The sequence below is a fragment of the Miniopterus natalensis genome, chromosome 11 (assembly GCF_054644295.1).
Source record: "Miniopterus natalensis isolate mMinNat1 chromosome 11, mMinNat1.hap1, whole genome shotgun sequence".
NCBI classification, from domain to species: domain Eukaryota; kingdom Metazoa; phylum Chordata; class Mammalia; order Chiroptera; family Miniopteridae; genus Miniopterus; species Miniopterus natalensis.
This window is the reverse complement of record NC_142091.1, coordinates 30,913,289-30,925,290: the sequence shown is the minus strand read 5'-3', so window position 1 is coordinate 30,925,290 and position 12,002 is coordinate 30,913,289. Positions and strand designations below refer to the sequence as shown.

The following is a 12,002-nucleotide window of genomic DNA, read 5'->3' as shown; positions in this document are numbered from 1 at the left end:
AGGGTGGATGATGCCCCCTTGACTGCTCATTATTTACCTGCTGAGCTTTCAGTATGCTGCAGCAGTGCATTAAACATTGTAGACACGATGACCCTGTTCTCAGAAACTCCTGCCTAATCAGGAGACTCATCCATTCATTCTGCATCTATTTATTTACTGCTATGTTAATCACCAGGCATAGAAAGATGAGAGCCTGAGTCATTGAACTTCTAAGAACTCACAGCCCAGTAAAGAGACTAAGCTCCTGGAGACCATGTCTCATACTTCTTTGCACTCACAGCCCCAGGACAATGCCTAGCACACTCAGCAGCTCAAAGTTTGTTGACTAAATGAGGAAATCAACATATAAGACTTTGTCTCTGCAAAAACATAATCAATATAATGGTCACCATAATGATAGTATTAAAAAAGTGTTATAGTTTAGGGTTAGGGTTTGGGGAAAAGAGCTCCTGGAACTATTTATAGGTCAGAGTGACAAGAAAGACTCCTCATAGAAGTGCAATATTTCATCTGGGACACAGTTGCTTATCAGGAGGCTCGCATAAGAACTAAAAGGAATGCGAGCAACAAATGTGGATCAAGATACTGCTTTTAAAGACCTGTACTACTAGACTCATTGGCAGCAAAATTTCCAAATGCCTATTTCCTACAGTGTGTGTGCATGCGTTTTCCCTTTAACTTCTCTGCTGGAACTTAAAAAAAATCAGATGTGAAGTTAAAAGTACAAAATTTAAATGCCACTGAATGGAAAGTAAAAACGTCGCACAATATTAATGCAAATCTATAGGTTAAAAATATATTTAGCATCATAATTGTCAAAAATTATCCATAAAAATGAAAAATGTGCTACTGCACATATAATGTCATCCTTCAAGTTCAAAGCTGACACTATTTTTATCTCTGTGTGGGGAACATGTTAAAAAAAAGGAAAAAGAAAATCCAACAGCTTTTTTCCCTGCCTTATATATGTAGACTAGTTCTTGGCTGGCAGTTTCTGTTTCTATTCAGAGGAATATTCTCCATTTTCTAAGACTGAGACATGCCATCTATGATTTCCACGGAGCAGGGTTGGACTGTCTGCGAGAATTATTTAACATATTCCACAAACATGTAGAATCTAAGAATCAATAAAAGCCAACAAATTATAGTCCTGTAGGTTTTTAAATGGGCTAATATACAGTAATATTATTTTATTCTCACGTCAACTTTCATGCAGGTATTATCTTCATTTTATAGATTCATTCATTCAACAAACATCTATGAAACACCTACTATGACTCAGGTACTATTCTATGCCCAGAGTAAAAATTATGCAAAGTGGTAAAATAAATCCTTATGCTTATAGAGTGTACTCAATTGTGAGAAACAATTAATAAACAAATAGATAAGTTAATGGTAGTGATAAGTACTGTGGAGAAAAAAATAAAGCAAGCTAAAAATTACAAGGATTATGTGTGCCTGTGTGTGTGAGGGAGTGCTCTATAGGGTCACTCAGGAAGGCCTCACTAAGAAGGAGTAATTCGATTGGAAAAGAACCGGGGAATGAGCCATGCAGACAGCTGGAGGAAGAACATTACAGGCAGAGGAAAAAGCCAGTGCAAAGGCTCAAGGTAGGAGCACGTCTGGAATGTTCAAGGACAGTGTGGTTGGAGTGCAGTGAAGGAAGAGGAAAGGTAGGAGGAGATGTCGGAAGGGCACATGTGCTGTATAAACAGACTTCAGCTCTCGCTTTCAGTGAGATCAGCATCCAGGAGAAGACTTACAGAGAAGTGCCATTACCTGACCTGCATTTTTACAGAAAGTAGGTTGTTGGGGACCAAAGCCCAAGGAGGGAAACAAGTTCAAAGACTGTTATAGTAATCCAGAAGGTGATGGCTCTGTGAACCAATGTGAAAGCAATAGAAGATGTAAGAAATGCTCAGATTCTTGATATATTTCCAAGGTCAAGCCATCAGGATTTACTGATGTGCAGGGTGAGAGAATGAGAGAAATCAAGGATGACTTCAATATCTTTGGCCTAAGCAATTAGAAAGACAAAGTTATCATTTCCTAAGATCAGGAAGGCTGTGATAGAAATAGGTTTGGTAGGTAACACAAGAGCTCTGTTTTGGACAAGTTTGAAATGCCTGTTAGATAATCCAGTGTAGATGTCCAATAGGTTACTGAATAGATCAATCTGGAGATCAAGTGAACAGTCTCTATTGGAAACATATATTTGGGTCTCATTAGTTAAAATGGAATTTAAATCCAAGAGATGAGGTGAAATCATCTAGCGAATAATAATCATACATAGAGAAAAGAAGAGGTCTTAGGACTGATCCCTGAGCTATTCTGAAATTTAAATGTAAGGAGATGAGGTAGAACCATTGAAAGAAACAGAGCCACAGTAACTGCTCTGGTAGGAATAGAACCAGGGAGAGAGAAGTGACCTCGAAACCAAGTGAGGAAAGTTTTCAAAGAGGAAAGAGTATTGAACAGAGGTAGGTTAAGATGAGAACTGAGAATCCATCTATTGGATTTGTCATCATGGAAGTCCATGGTGATCCTGTTAAGAGTAATTTCTCAGTGTTTTAGAAACAAAATCCTAAGTAAAATTGGTTGAAATAAGAATGGGGAGGCAAAGGGGTCGGTGGTGGGGCACGAAGGGGACTTAATATATGGTGATGAAAGAAGATTTGACTTTGGGTGGTGGGCACACAGTGCTGCATATAGACCTTGTATCATAGAAATCCACACCTGAAACCTATATGATCCCACCCCAATAAATTTAATTTAAAAAAATAAAAATGGGAACACAGGAATTGAAGATATAGCGTTAGAGTATAGATACTTCTTGTGGATTTTGCTATAAAAAGAAGCAGAGAAATGGGGCAGTACCAAAAGAGTGGCAAGATAAAGTGATTTTTTTTAAAAAGAACAAAATATAATATTGCAAGTATCTGAAAAACATCCATGGGAGGGATAAAATTGATGATGGATGAAATAGATAGAGAATTTCCAGAGAAATGTCCATAAGGAGGAAAGAGGAGATGGTGTGGGAGGGGGTCTCAAGTGGGGTACTAGAAGGGAAGTCAGAATATGTGAGTACAGCTGCCAGCAAGTCAGAGAGTGGAGGTGGGGGGAAAGAGCTTTTGAATGGTCTTTCCCACTTGCTCCTACTTTCTCAGTGAAATAGAAAGCAAGAATTTCAGCTAAGAGTGAGAGTAGAGTTTTAAGGAGAGTGAAGGTATGGGAGAGTCATCTCAGAGTGGAAAGCTAGGAATACACAGTAGGATTAAGGGTGATCCTCAGAGTTCCCTTGATATAAGTAGTATAGATAGAAAATGAGATCAGTCAGTGTGGTTTTGGCAGATGAGGAGGTTATCAGGTAATCCAAGAGCACATAACTGGTGAGTGGCTGTACAGTAGATGCCAATCTTGTCATAGTAAATCCAAGTCTCTCCTCGTTACCCTTCAACAACAGATCAACACAACCCATCATGCCACCTCTGACGAGAAAAATATGAGCTCCTTGAAAGCAGGGACTAGTTTACCACGGTGTCTCTTAGTGACTGGCATAATGCTTGGCACATAGCTGCACTCAATAATATCTTGAATCGAATTAAGCAAGAGACATTTTGATTAAAATAACATGACTTGATAAAAATGGGTTCATTTTTAATGTCAAAAGTAGCCCCTCAAAGCTATGGGAATATCCCTAGAATTGAAATAAAGGGTGCTATGTAAACTGCTAGTTTGTTCTAAATCTTGAAGGCCCAGTGCTACCTACCACTCACACTTTGTGTATCTGCCTCCCAAGGAATTTTTGACTCTTGACTCTGTTGGTTACTTTTTCACAATTCTACTCATAGGAAACTTTAAGGGACTGAAGTAGAAACAGAATGAAAATGACAACATTATCTACTGTATTTCTGAGAAATATATGGTGTTTGCAGCCTTACTCTGGTGCTATATTGCACCGTACTTGGACTGCCATCCATCCATGGTGTCATTCTAACTCAACAAAGCAGTCCATCATCCCATGCAAGTCTTTTTAGTTATGGGCTTCTAAAATTAGTCCTAGGAATATAGAAACTCCTAGATATCATGTCAAGGGCGTTTGATGATGCTAGAAACTGTTCTTTCCTCCTCTGAATATCCACAGAAACACTGTCAGTGTCCTTCCTTTGTAACTTAACATTCCTTGCCTATAATCGTTCAATATCTTGTGTGTGTGTGTGTGTGTGTGTGTGTGTGTGTGTGTGTGTGTTTTGCCTTCTCAATTCGATTATAAATGTATTTGTAATGCAGTGGAGTGTGTATATAGTTGCTGTGTTGTTATTGATTAGCAGAGTGCACTACACCCTCCGCCATTCAAGGTCAGCCTCAAGATTAGCTTGATGCATTTTCTTCTCATGTAATTTGCACCACTTAGAGTAAAAACATCTTGGTGATACAAAGTCGTCCATAATCTGGCTCCCGCCTGTCCCTTCTTGAGCCTAACTTTAGCATAATGGAGTTAAAGTCACATATCCACTTTTGTTAAGGCTTTCCCTCCCCACTTCTAAAACCAGGCATAAAACTGTGCTGGTCAAGTAAGCTATTCTCAAGAATCCAAAGTTTATGGAAAGAAGAGGTGAAACAACAGTTCCAGAAGAGTGAGAACACTGAGTTGCCCTTACCTTCTTAGTATGAGCACTACATTAGGTGGTCTGTGACATGAAATTTGAAAGTAAAAGAAAACCTAGATGACAAAAAAAAAATGAACAATTGACTGGAGAAAGACATAGAAGCCAGAGGAAACAATAATTCTACCCAATATTGCTTGGCATGAAGAACCAGTAGCTCTCAAAACTGGGCTTACTGTCTAAAGAAAAACAATTCAATTAAGCTAAAGCAGTATCCTAGGATCAGAGGGGAAAGGCGCATCACACTTCCCTCTGAGCGCTATGCATCTCACTAGTGTGCACTGTGTGCACACACACGTGACTATACATTTCACCCAAAGATCATCGGATTCGAGCCTTTTTTATGAATAAATTCATTTCAAATAATTAACTATGACATATCAGTAGGCTGCTTCTTAGCAAGGGTGGCTAGAAAATCTAAATTGCAGCATGCTTAAATCTTTTTCTTTCTTTTTTTTGGTAGAACAAAAGAAAACTGAATATGAAGCAATGAAACCATCCAGGAAACAGTGAGTTTAACGTAATGTAAATGCTTAATAACAATACAAGTCTTTTGCTTTTCAAACATTTTTGTGTTCATTTCCATATAACCCTGTAAAATCAAGCTGTCTTATTGCTCCTGCTCTGTTCATTCATCCACCCATTCATTCATTTTTATTTATTCACTGATGCATCCATGCATTAGTTCATTAGACAAATATTTATTTAATAAACTCTATGCCACAGGCATTGTGCTAGGTACTAGGTATACTACAGTGAGCAGAACAGACAAATCCCTGCCCATTCTAGAGCTTATAATACATAATATAAAAGATACATAAGCAAATAATATGTACTCACAAATTGTGACAAGGGTTTATGAAGGAAAACAGTAAGTAATTAGAAGTAGAAAGAGAAATCGCCCAGGAAGAATTTGTGGGTAAAGAAGACATCTTTAAAAAGGTAACATTTGAGTTGAAATGTACAGACCAAGTCAATTGTTCAGTAAGGATATGAAGAATAATCCAGGTATAAGAAACAGTGATTGCAAAGGTCCTGAGGCAGGGAGCGCTTGGAGCTTTCTACAGCTGAAAGAAAACCTTATTGTTAGAGCCAGTAAGCAAGGGAAACACTGTTATGCTGTGAACTAAAGGAGACAGGCAAAAGCCACACCATACAAAGAATACAGGACATTGTTTTGGAGTTTGAAATGCATTCTTTCTTAGTTCAATGAAAAGCCATAAAAAATAAGAGAGGGGAGCAAGATGATTAGATTTATACTGTTTTAGATTCCTTGGGCTGATGTCTGAAAAGGGGCTTGTTGTGGAGAAGGGCAGGTGAAAAGAAAGAATCAAGTCAAAGCTTTTTTTTCTTTTTAAGATGTATTCGGGTAACACTTTCTATAAATTTCAGATGTGCAGCTTTATAATACAACATCTGTTTCTTCCATTGTGTGCTCACCACCCAAAGTCTAGTCTCTAATCGGTTTATAGAGTCCAACTAAGAGATGATGGTGGCTTAGACTCTGGTGGAATCAGTGAAAGCGGAGATAAATAAATTCTAGAAACATCTGGAAGTAGATCTGACAAGAATGGTGAGGGGTTGAATGGGGAAGGTAAGCAAGGAGGAAGGACTGAAGGAAACCCTGCGCTTCAGTCGTATTGGCCTTACAGCTCCTCAGAAAGGGCACTTTTCCCTCTGCCGTAGAACACTTGTGTATGAAGTTCCCTCTGCCTGAATAAATCTCTTCCCCTCCCTTCTCTCCTTTTGAAGCCACTTTTCTAATTTAAGCTTATTAGCATTCCCTGACGGAAGCCTACCCTGACCCCTCCAGCAGCGCCTCCTCAAATGCCCTCGCAGCACACCACGTACGTGTTCTCTGCGGCTCTCGTCGAAACTGCGCCTTTATCTTCCCCTGGGTGACTTTTTAACTTACTGGTGCTTCCTCCTTGAGGGCAAGCACTGTGCATGTTTTCTCATACCATGAATCTATAGGACCCACAGTGCCTGGGATATAGGAGGCACCCTATAGATATTTATGGGATTAGTGGAGGGGGAAGGGAGGAAAGACAGGTGGATACGTGGATTTGGATGAGCAGAAGGCAGGGTGATGGGCTGCAGAAGGATCGGGCTTGTTGAAACAATGCACGCGGAGGTGGGAAAGTAGCCTGGGTAAGAGAGCAGGTCTTCCAACAGCAGAAAACGTTTTTCCTTCTTTTCCATTGTTTTTCCTTTAAACGGACAGATGTAAAGAGAACCTGTCCTCATCTACAGAAGGCCACATTTCTGCTGCCAAGGGCTCTCCTCAGCCACAGGCCTACCAGGGGCCTGCACATGGTGACTTGGTGGGCAGCTTGGGCTTATTCTGTCTACACAGCACAAGGCTAGAGAAAGAAAAGAAAGTCCCCAGAGTAGGGATTGGTAGGGAAGTAAGGGGCGATTTTCTATCCACTCTCTAACTGTGTGAGATGTCCTTATACTCTACAATATTTTGCCCCTTTTAGGAGTGGCCTTGTAACTAGTTTTGTCATTTGTTTGAGTTACTATGGTATGTTTCAGCAACATAAATGTAAAGAAAGCCGCTTATTTTAAAAAATGAATGCTCAGGAAGGAAATGTACTCTAAACAATAGAGGCAAAACAAGTCAGTCAGTAGCTTGAAACAACACCATAAATCATAAGAAAAGGGAGTGAACACTGTGCTGGAGTTTTAGGTATGTCAACTGAATCCATCCACATACACAGCTTAAAGAGGTGAAAAATTTTCCCAGATTAAGTAAGCAGTCGAAGTAGAACTCTAACCCAGATCCAGGTGACTCCAAAGTCAATGCTCTTTTCAGTCCACTGCTTCAAAGAGTGCAACCAAGACTAAAACCCAAGTGCCCTGATTCTCCAGCAGTGTCAGAGGAGACTGAATTCTCTTCCATGGCCCACTTTCCTTCCCAGACGGTGTGGGCTGTCCTGATGCACAAGGAGCTGAAAGTGACAGGATTCTTTTGTTGGTGTCTCATAGGTCTTCCTATAGACCTCGAGTTCCAGAGAGTCAGAAAACTTCCATTCCATGCATACTTTAGAAAACTGCACTTGGACAAAGACTTCGGACATTAAGTTTTAGCTCAGAATGCACTTTTGCCTCCAAGTTATAAATAGGGTACAACTTTTTAATAAAAATGCTGACACAACCTAAAGAACAGTGGTGTATGACCAAATCCATTATAGAAACAAACTGATTCAACAAAGTATTAGCATCTTCAGAGAGAAGATATTTATAGGATGTGTTTTTTAATTAAGCTGTGGGTATTAAATTATGCAAAATTTTTACTCCACCGAAGTGAAATCTAAAATAGCCATCGAGATCAATTAGCAGTTTTTTCTAGGAGGTTAGAGATTTAGCCAATCCAGGCTCAAATGGCATAGATTTTTTTTCATAAGGTACTTGTTCTGAGTTGGCTGAAAATATATGGGTCAGTAAATTAAATAGTAATGTTTGTATCAATTTTTCTTCATCGCTATAATGGAAGAGTGGTTATTATAAAGTCCGCTCCTTTTCCACCCACTCCAATCATGGTCAAGTTTAGGATTTTGATTAGCTGCATTGTTGTCATTTTTGTTGCTGAACCCAGTCCATGAATCCAGGCTGGGAGGGGCTGTGTTTATGAGGCAGTCATGGGACTGTGCTGCCTGCTTGCCAACAGGACCTCCTTGAGGAGCTGAAACAATTAATGTTCCAAATCTGTGTCAAGTGCTGCTATAAGTTTTCTCCAGGCCAAAATTCGTCCAAACATTTTGTACAATTCCATAAAGGTCTGGGGAAGCTGGAGGCTGCTTCTAGAGGTTTGGCATTGAACCCTGCTCTGTACTGGTCATAGGAAGCTGGCTGTTGCTACAGACCCGGCCAAGTGGAATAGCTTCCCCTGTTTCAACTACCTGAGCCTAAATCTAACAAGGTAAGCCTGAGCAAGGGCTGAGCACAATCAGAAGAGCAGGAAAGAAAGTCACAGTAGTAAGCAGGTGCAAGAAAGTCTCTGTCTGTTCTTTTTTCATATAATTCAGCCATTTTTCGTATAACTCAGCCATTAAAACAACATTTATTCATTGTTTTTTCCTGGGATTTGCAGATTCATTACAAATAATTTGTAATGTACAAAAAACACAAAGAAGAAATATTTTAAAAGGCCTGTAATCATTACCACTTAATCATTACCTGTCCCTATGCTGCATGGCCTTCCATTTAAATAATAAAGCTGTGCAATATGCCCATCCCTGAATACTGTAATAGGAAAAGGTCCTTTAGGAGACATGTGCAGTATGAGGTTTTCAAGGTAGGATTATTCACTTGGAAGAGCTGTCATTCATGACTCATACCTGTAGCTGGCCTATGAACAGCCTCCAACACCCAAACCAAGAGTATGTGGTGGTGTCTGTGTATGTTCCACAGTGAGCTAAGAACATCAAATAAAAGGGAATAATATGATAGCTAGGGAAATGTACCCAGGAGAGTTCATAAGGCATGCATTTCCTTTCTTTCTAGCAAAGGCAGGGAGATCTCAGCATTGAACTAGACTTGGAACTCCATAACTAAAGCAATTGTATATGTTTCAGAGGCTCGTTAACCACTCAGGGCTGGAAACCTTCTCCTAAAATGCTTTTCAGGGGCTCAAGTAGCCAAAATAATTACAGCAATGGCTCTGAGTTCAGAAATGACTTTCAAAGATATAAAAATTGTAATTGAAATCAATGTAAGAAAAAATCAAATCTTTACACTCTTTAAAAGAATATTAACTCATTTAAACAATCAAACTCCATGTCTTTTGACCACATCTTTCACTTTCCAACATAAATCGAATGTAGGCCAAGCTGTCAGAGAGCTCATTGCTAAAATGCCTTTGGGGGACAAATATAGGTCTTCAACTGTAACCATCTTTAGTTCTCTACTGTTGATAATAATTCACAATAAGAACAAAATTAACATCTAAAGAGTACATACTATGTGTCAGGCACTGATTGAGGTATATAGCATATATTGTCTTTAAATCTGAAAATAATCTTGTAAGGTGTGTATCTATTTATTATTATTATTTCACAAATGAGGAAAGTGAGCCAAAGAGTACTGAAAGACTTACTCAAGTTCATATGGCTAGTGAAAGGAAAAATCTCAACAAGTTCTGACTCCAAAAACTCATGCCCCTACTAATTCACAACAATGGCCTCCGTAAGTCATGAGTAAAAAGTTAAGCAGGAAGAATATTAACCACCCTGAAACGACTATGCCACACCAAGACAGGCCAATGTCTCACAGCTGTTGAAACTCAGTGATGGTACTAAACCCAAGGCAAATCTCCTTTTACAAATCACCAGGGCTTCCTCTTTTGCAGTCAGTCTCTCACCCTCCCTCAATGTCACCTTTGTCTCCACCACAAACTCAAACCACTACCTCAGTTACTCACAATGGAGAAGAGAGGAATTCACTACCCTGAAAGTCTATACAAGTTGAAACATGCCAGCTGCCTGCTCATCAATCAGAACCATCAAAGAAAGAGATGTCCACAAACATGAATCTACTAGAGAATTAAAGTTTACCCTTTAAAGTGGAATACGTTTTGTATTGTGAACTTTTAAAATTTTCAATATTTTTAGTAGCCACAGTTAGATATCACAAAGGTGATCCCTCTAAAAAAAAAAAAAAATCTTTGGACATAATTTTAGTTTTTATGTGTTAACTTATGACTGACATTCATGAACATCAGTTAAGACAGTAAGCTGTAATGTACCAGTGCCCTACCACTGACTTACCTCATAGTTTAAGGAATTGTGCTTGTTTTTAGTGTTTCTTTCTCCATTGTCAGCTGCCACTCCCCATGGCTGCTAAGATACCAGGCTTTAGTAATGTCTTCTACTGAATTTCAACACTCTTGCTCTAATTGTCTGGATCTTCCAATGGATTAAGTAATAAATAGCCATAATTATTAGACATTTCTCTAAATAGGCACGGAAACAAGGTATCATGGATCTTTCCTGTTCAGATACATGTGCTGAGAAATATTAAGAAGCTCACAGGGAGGTAATAAAATGAGCAAAGGCTCTGTAAATTAGTTGTGACCATGAAATATTGATTTAGTCCATGTCAATGTCATTTTTGTTTATTTCTAGATGATTCTCACTTTATACTACATATTAAGGTTGCTGAATACTAAATAAGTAAAATATTTTTCAGTAAATATAGCTGAAGAGCCTTTAAATCGGTGTCAGATCAAATACTCATTTCTTCCAGGGATTTTTCTGGACACAGAGACAAAGCTCTTGCATTGGAAAATCCATCAGTCCATTACAGTATAAAATCTGTAGTCTCAGTAATTTATAAATTATTGAATCACCATATTCTATATTAGTATCCCTCTGCAAACCTGTGAAAATAATGCTGTAGTTTATGTCTCTGCCATGGAATAATCCCTGAGAGTATAGCTCATATTCAATTCCTACAGCAAATGATGAAACCAAGAAAAGGGAAGGTAGAGCCTAGCAGCCCTCTTAAAGAATACCCATTTTTAAAACCCCTTTAACTTTGAGTGGAAGAACATAACAATTTCTAAATGGTCAAGTTTATGACTCTCTTTACGTAGTGGTTATCCGTATGGCCTTCTTTTCCAGATAAATCAGAGAAGATTGGAGATCCTAACAGTACTTTGAAAGACGTTCCAATGTGCTACCGTGGCTGCCAAGATGTTGCCCAACACAGCAATGCACAGAAGCCAGGTGGCACCTTCCACGGCACAAGGCACAGCTACTGTAAAGCAGTCTCTTCTGAATTATTTTCCACAGTAAACTCAAGAGCATAGTTTTAAATTCTATGGCAAAATTGGAATCAGAGCCATTCCATAGAGCTCACATTTCTTAAAGTGTTTTGTGAGTTTCCTGAGATAATTCCCCCTCTGGATTCTTTTCTAACCTCATGGCTACCACCCATATGGCCAGATGCACTCTAATCCCAAGGCAGACCAATTTAAGGCCCTGCACTTTGCAATTTTCCATAATTTTCCTAAAACTGATCATCTGAAAATGCCCTGACTTTTTGTTCTATAATGGGACTGCTGATGGTATGAAAATCTTGCCCTAAAAAATAAAAATTGTATCTAGTCTTTGGAAAGACAATACTCATCAAAGCCATCCTGGGTGCAATTTCCCAGCAGCAGCGTTAGCCCAGGGGACACTGTGTTCACAGGAACTCTGGAAACACCCAAAGAGCAGACACAACATTATTTATTGTATGACTGGGTTAGTCGTTTCTAAGTGCCATGGTCTGGGTATTTTATGTAAACTGTATATAAAATAAGGTCACACAATAACATGTAGAGGGAAA

The 12,002-nt window shown here is 39.0% G+C and overlaps 1 protein-coding gene across 1 annotated transcript in view; it reads right to left on the bottom strand.

Annotated features, from left to right (window-relative positions):
• The window catches only part of DLG2 (discs large MAGUK scaffold protein 2), a 1,615,022-nt gene that overhangs the window by 1,305,721 nt on the left and 297,299 nt on the right, over positions 1-12,002 (bottom strand). The gene's annotated exons all lie outside the window — the stretch shown is intronic.